Below are 7816 nucleotides of genomic sequence, written 5' to 3' on the forward strand. Positions count from 1 at the left end.
AGAATGTGCAACCTTCTTCAAACTATTTGTTTTTAATCAGTTTTTTTCTACTTAAAGTATTTGCATTGTACCATAAATAGGAGTGGGAATCTTTAGTCACCTCACTATTCGATCCGATTCCGATTCTAGAACGATTCCCCACTTATTAATTAATTAATTTACTGACTTGAGAATTTTTAAATCCTTACATTTACATACCCTTACATAAGTAATTAAGTACTTTTTAAAATAATTACAAATAAAAAAAATTATTAAAACAGTTGTATGTTAAGAATTTTAAACTAATAGCCTATAACTTCAAAACATACTAGCAAGTAGCAAATAATAAAGAGGAGCATAGAAACATAACAAACAAACAAACAAAGAGTGCTTTCAGTATTTAAGATTAAATTAATGTTTTCCATTCAAGAACTGAGAGTGATTTTTCTTCATCTTTCCCTGCTAAAAAAAAACAATAGAAGCCCAATAGAAACCATCACAGAAATTCTAATGGTTTCCATTAAAATACCATTATAAACCATTAGCTTTTTCCAGTAAAACCATTACAAAATGTGGTGTGTTTTGGGCATTTTTCCAATAGGATTTAACATCCCACCAATAGAATCCATCACATACCAGTAGACACCATTATAATTTCCATTAAAACCAATACAATTCCCATCATAACCATTAAATCCATTACATTTTCCACGAGCGTCAGCATTTGAAATTGAAAGCAGCCTTCTGTTAGTGAGGTTCATATTTTAAATAAATAAGTCCACTTAGGGGTGGGCGATATGGGAAAAATATCATATCACGATTTTTTATAGAAATATCACGATTCACGATTTTTATCCCGATTCTTTGTTAGTTTTACTATTTTGGTTTTACAAGTTGTCTGAGCATTACAGCCAAACTAGAAAGACAAAGATGCATGGCAGATATTTAGGCCAAAGTGGGTGAAGATAAAAAATCTTTGTCATTATTTTATTTTTCTTATTAAAAAATAAGAACAAAGATACACATTACAAATACACATAATATACAAATAAAACAAACAGTGCTTTATTTCCAGGTACAATAGGTGTATTTAGCAGAGCATTCAATGAAATTGAATGAACAAATATAAAAATAAAACACTAGATAGACTGATTCCTAAAGATTTTCAGTCAAGAATAGTGAGTGATTTTTCTCTTTGTGTTTTGTTGTTTTGTTAACGTTAAATGAATAGTTCCCCCACAAATTAATATTCTGTCATCTGTCTGTCAATTCTGTCATAATGTTTTATTTTTATATCATCATTTACTCAAAAGTTGTTTTAAACCTGAATGAGTTTCTTTCTTCTGCTGAACATTTATAAATGCTATTTTGAAGAAGGTGGAAAACCAAACAGTTGCTGGTCCTCAGTGACTTCCATAGGATTTTTCTTTCCTACTATCAAAGTCAATGTAGACCAGCAACTGTTTGGTTTTCCACTGAGTAAATAATGACAGAAATTAAATTTTAGGGTGAACTATCCCTTTAATGACAGTCGACAGCATGTTTAGTGTCCTGTCCCTTTAAGAGCTGCACGCATCTAATATACAGGCACGCATCCGTTTCTCTCTTAACTATTTACTTTCATTTTAGAGATAACCAACTCAGTCTGTATGTAAACCTTGTGTGTTTTGACAGTATTAGCGCAAAATATAACTTAGTTGAGTAATCAGGCGCTGTTAGACAGGCGTTTTAGTGCGCGTGCTTCAGGTGTATGTGCTCAGAACAAGCGCACGTCAGACCAGCGCGCGAATTAAACATTTAACCAGCAAGGCTTGTGTGCAAATAATGTACTTTTGCGATCGCGAATAAGTGCAGTGTCCTGTCAGAGTAACTCTACTGCTGTATGTCGTGTTGTACAGTATATAGAGACGGCGGCGCCAGAACTGTATTTGACATAATGTGTGCTGTAGCACGATACTACGATATTTCTTCAAAAGCAGATCGTGGAGACATTTTTATCGTCCACGATCAAAAATCGTCATATCGCACACCCCTAAGTCCACTGCATTCCAAACCACATAAATGATGACTTCGTAGAGCATTTGTAAAGAAAATACCAGCGGGCGAGACCGCACACTTCAAGTGTAACATCAACCAAAGCGCGCGTCTCTCACAGCGCATCCTGTGCAACGAAGCTCGTGAATGTCGTTGTAATTCGCTTCAACCTTTCCGAAAGATTATTTTACGGAAGGTTCGAGTGGTGTATGTGTGTGAGGAATTGGAAGCAGAATACGGGTGTTTCTAAAGCAAACTCGGCGTCATTGCACATCTGGTTAAAAACTAAGCTAAGCTCGATCCAGAATCGTTGGAGAGAGAATCGCGATGCATCGATTTTTTCTCCCACCCCTAACTATAAACATGTACTGCTAACGCCATAATACAGCTGGTGCAATAGAAAGCCACACGATGAATCAGAGATCTATCATACATGGCCCATAATAATCTACAGACATGCACAAGCTCACACACACACAAACACCATCATAACACACAACACGAGAATATGGCAATAAACTAGTGCTGTCAAACGATTAATCGCATCTACAATAAAAGGTTTTGTATAATGTGTGTGTACTGCGTATGTTTATTATATAAATACACAAATATACAGTATATTTTGAAAACATTTACATGTATATATTTATATTCATGTAATTGATATAAATAAATATTATTATATATAAATATATTTAATAACATAACATATTTAACAAAAATAAACTCTTAAATATGTGCAAGTGTGTGTATTTATATACATAATATATAAGGACAGTACACAAAAATATATTATGTAAACAAAATCTTTCATTTTGGATGGGATTAATTGCTTGACAGCAGTACAATAAACATTTACTAATTAACAGAACATGTAGGCTAACACAAAACACCCTAATGTCAATAATTATAATAAACAACACCATTTAGAATAAAAGCATATGTTTTACTGTAAATTATATAGCAATTCATATTTTAGAATTGCAAAGGCCAAACATTTTTCAGTGTTTTACAGTAATATTACAAGGATACAAAGATAAAAGAGATAAAGCCTAAAAGGCTTATTTCATTTATTTCTCAGAGGTCACACAAAAATATGTGCAGGACAGGGCAAAAAACAGTTTTGCACATATTTTTGTGTGACCTCTGAGAAATAAATTAAATAAGCCTTTTAGGCTTTATCTGGATGAGTACGGATCTCTTTTATCTTTGTATCCTTGTATTTTTTGGATCTACGCACCTTGATTGATTTTTGGACGAGTGTTTGGCGCATCAACCTTTTTTTTGCAGACAGTAGTATTATATACAATGCAATGATAAACCATTTAACAGCTTTGTGTGTGTGTTGTGCTATAAAAATGTAACGGGTGAAGGCATTGAAGTGTCCTTGTTATGCACCAACTGAATAGCAAAGCTCTAGAGTCACGCTGGCCATTTCTCCATGGCAAAAACAACTGACATTGTCTTTAGAACATTTAATTATGTATTTTATTCTATTTTTCCAAGCGTAATAAAGGTCTTATGCACAAAAACAGAAAAAAAAAACCACTAGTAATTTTCTGCCAGGACATTATTATAGTCTACGAAGTATTCCTTTAACCCTGAAACACAACACAGTGCAATGCATAATTCAAAAATACACGGAAATACACAAAAAAATGTCATTTTAACACAGTACACCGAGTCCTATTTTTGCATTGCTGTTGCATGTCAAGGCTAAAAGTTCGGAGGCTTTATGAGGGAAAATGTGGCAGAACTGGGGTGGAACCCTCTGGACTTCCCAAAAAGTCAAAACACTGAGCCCAACAGATGACAACTAAATAGTGTTTTTATAATAATGTAAGACTTTTAGTTATATAAGCTCTTGAAGAGACAGTGAGACACAAGGCCTGTGGAATATTAGTTAGGGAATCAAAATGAAAGCCAGTTTTGAGCCACTGCAAACTATAAAAGCCTCCACATCTGTGGCGGGGTCAATGCAGCAGGAATCATTTCCTGTAACTACAAGCACATAGACGACACAATCACTCAAAATAAGCAAGTTTCATCCACTGTAATCTAGTCAAATGCTTGGAGGTCATGAGCAAACAGCCGCCCATAGACATTGTTGAGGTATTTTGTCCTGACATCACTTTAAGCTCAGCATTGACAATGGCATCCAAACCACACACTCCTCCACAATGAAAGGCCAGAAACTGCTCTAACAGATAACATGCGCTTGTAAACAGGCTGCAAGTGAAGAATGAAGGCCTTCCAGAATGAGAGAGGAAGAATATGACCACAGCGTGAGCGGTCTTACATAGAGTCAGACAGCACTGGCTCAGTTATGATCAGGAATGCAGACGGATTCACCTTCCTGAACCAATTAAAGACTTGGAAAAGCAATGTAAGAGATTCATTTCTTAGTGTCTGGGTTGGCCTTTTAAGTCAAAACCACACATTCCTATCTAGCCCAGCAATGCAGACGGGGAATTGCCTCGCTTTAAGGGATCACATCTACACATCAGCCCAGACTGGAAGTTCTTTCCAAAACTAAATATTTATATAAGTGAACTAATGAATATTAAATAAAAGGATGGTCATTTTTATAACATGTATTTACAGAAGTATATTATATTATCGGTTTAATTTCTAGTAGTGCATTCAAGTGCATTCAAGTCATGTTGAAAAGACTGTACGTATGATGAACACCATCACAAAGTCATAAATACAGGAACTCTTAACTTTCTGGGTTGGCGAAGTTTCAGTGTGTGGACGCAATTAGATCCAATTAATCACATTAGCTGCGTCCCAAATGACACACTATACACTATGTACTCAACAATGTAGTGTATGAATTATATTAGGTTATTTTACTAATAGGTTGTTTGCACATGACGTCATTGCTGTGGCATATTTATATATGTCTTTATTAATATATTATTATAACTTATATTAACAATTTGCACACACCAGCATTATCCGATCGGCTCCTCCTGACCGCAGACGCAGGTTTACAAGCCACTTTTTCCTGCGTTTTTCAGTCAATTTCTTGATTTTTCCTTCCTTATGAGCAACACATTTTCGTACACGATAAAATCTCCACTTGACCAATTTGAGCATTCATAAACAACGCACAATACATGCACGCTACTGATTCCTGTGGAGAAAAAATGACTTCCTGCCCTCCAGCTGCATTTCGCGCATCATCAGATTCACGTGTTTGTAAACAACCTATTGGAGTCTGATAGCCCTTTCCCTTTCGTGACGTAATTAAAGCTGTGACAGTTGAGTGAATGAAGTGCATCTCTCCTTTGTCTGACACAACCATTTCAGGTCTTGGAGCAGGGATCTCCAACCCTGCTCCTGGAGAGCTACCGTCCTGCAAACTTCATTTCCAACCCTGCTGCAACACACCTGTCTGTAATTATCAAGTAGCCCTGTACACCTTGATTAGCTGCTTCAGGTGTGTTTGATTGGGGTTGGGGCTGAAATCTTTAGGATGGTAGCTCTCCAGGAGCAGGGTTGGAGACCCCTGTCTTGGAGTCTCTACTAATGAGCTGATGATCTGAATCAGGTGTGTTTGATTAAGGAGACATGGAAAACATGCAGTGTTGGGGGGCCTCCAGCATCGTGGTTGGGAACCACTGATTTAAGTGCATCATCCAGGTATTTAAAATGCACTTTTTCTCTTCCGAATTTTCAGTGTGAACACACTACTTGCACTGTTTATGCTACAAAACGTCATAGAATAGTGCATAAGTACGCGATTTGGGACCCACCTATTTTTTTTAGAAAGCCAGCTAAGCTAGTTTACGGTTGCAAAGGGACAGAAAATTCCTGGAAACGTCCCCCATTTTTTTTATTTTAAACATTCTGAATTTTTCCGCCCCTTTGCAACCCTTCAAAAATAGCACTTATGATAGAATACATAATTCAATTTATACCACCTTAAACCTTATATTCCTAAACTGAATTAAAAAAAACGCAAAAACACTCCTGATGCGCAGTCTTTATTCATCAGTCTTGCTGAATATTTGTAGAAAATGCACCATCTTCACCATCTTGCTCTAAAATTTAACACACGTCATAAAAATGACTCCCCATCTTGTGTATATATACGAACTTCCCAGAAAGACTTGAGCATACCATAATATGTGCGACTAAAGGTCATTGCACACGGAGTATGAATTTTTCACGTGCGTTTTTCAGTTTTTCCGTATTCCTCATCCTTTCCTATCAAAATACATGCTACGGATGCAAAAACACAGAAAATCTAACCTGATTTGAATTTTTTTTGTGACAGACGAAAGTTTCGGAGGCAGTGTGTAAACGGTATTGACATGAAGTGAGGTCATATTAATTTTTTAATGTGCGAAAATTTTGGACTCTGTGTGCAATGACCTTAAGTATGCATAGTGTATGCAGAATGCATGAAAAAGTCAAAATATGCAGTATATGCTAGAGTTAAGCGTGGAATACTGTATCCCATAATGCAATGTGTTCAATACAACTTTCCATTACGACAGCTAATATAAACTACAGTTTGAACATCTGTTTATTATTAAATTGGACTGCCAAAATTGTGAAAGTTTTAAACAAATTGCATACTGCACAGTATATACTGTATACTTATAAGCAAAGATAAACACTCTTCAAGTGATGCCATCACTACATTTTCCTTCAAAATTGCACATTAAGACTAATATATTAAGACTACAGTTGATATTAGAGGTTAACCCTCAACAAGCAGGGTCTAGTAGCCGATACAGGTTTCCATGCATTATGTATGCTGCATACTGTACTACACAGCAAGCAGGAGTATGCTAATCCAAACATAAACAAGCATACACACGTTCAGGATGTCTTAGACTGCTAATAATACTCTCATAAATCAAAATATTAATAAAACAGGTACACGTTTTAGCGGTGATCCGATATTTTATCTCGAATAAATCTGTAAAATATCGCTAACACATCACCTCTAGCCTCCATTCATCAAACATATGAAATCAATCATAAGTGCTTCCGACTGCAAATAAACACTCATATCACATGACCAGCGTCTCTCACAAAACACTGATGAGTATTAACTCAACCTTGCTCGTACAGAAAGAGAGAAAACAAAAACGTTTTATATCAGGATATCTAAATGCTAATGTAAACTAACACTTCTTAACGCATTGATGGATGAAACATCTTCTAATCACGCTCGGGAGAATGTTTGTTACTCCATCGTCGCTATAAATTAGAGCCAAACGCCTCAGTGTTTGTAGAAAGAAAACCAACACAATCTGATAAACCCAAAAGTCCTCTGAAGAGTTGAATAAGTTGAGTAACTTACTGTGTTAGTTGCCCTGCTGGCGTTTCTCCCTCACACTGACTGTCTCTGGCCGCGTCTCAACACTCAGACTGCTTTATGGGGGCAAATCTATGCCATAAATAAGCGAGCGCACCACTGATGCTGGCGCGCGCGAGTCTGTCCTCGATGACGTACTGGATCAGATCCAATACGTAGTGGATGTTTTGCGCGCATGTGCAGTATTTGATTTTAAATGGGGCTGTCATTTAAGCTAGTATTAAATGTAAATTAAACTGTAATTACGAGATGTATAGTAAACTAATTATAGTAAACTGTGATTTTAAACCAGTAGTGCAGGCTATTGAAACTTTTTTAAATCAAGGATGGCGTAGTTTTGAATCAACAAGTTTATTTTTTATTAGTTTGATTCGTTTTGGAAATACAAATCTTCTAATTACAATTTAGTTTGTTCTTTATGAAAAAATGGGTTCTATTGTCTTGTTTTTTTTTTTTTTTTCCATA

The 7816-nt window shown here is 36.0% G+C and overlaps 1 protein-coding gene across 1 annotated transcript in view; it reads right to left on the minus strand.

Moving 5' to 3' along the window:
• The window catches only part of LOC306853668 (plastin-3), a 33127-nt gene extending 25640 nt beyond the window's left edge, over positions 1-7487 (minus strand). Inside the window, exon 1 of the mRNA XM_079391240.1 lies at positions 7337-7487. The gene's annotated coding sequence lies outside the window, so the exon portion shown is untranslated. The remainder of the gene's footprint in view (positions 1-7336) is intronic.
• Between the last annotated feature and the right edge of the window lie 329 nt (positions 7488-7816).

Source organism: Barbus barbus, assembly GCF_936440315.1.
Source record: "Barbus barbus genome assembly, chromosome: 33".
Classification (NCBI taxonomy): domain Eukaryota; kingdom Metazoa; phylum Chordata; class Actinopteri; order Cypriniformes; family Cyprinidae; genus Barbus; species Barbus barbus.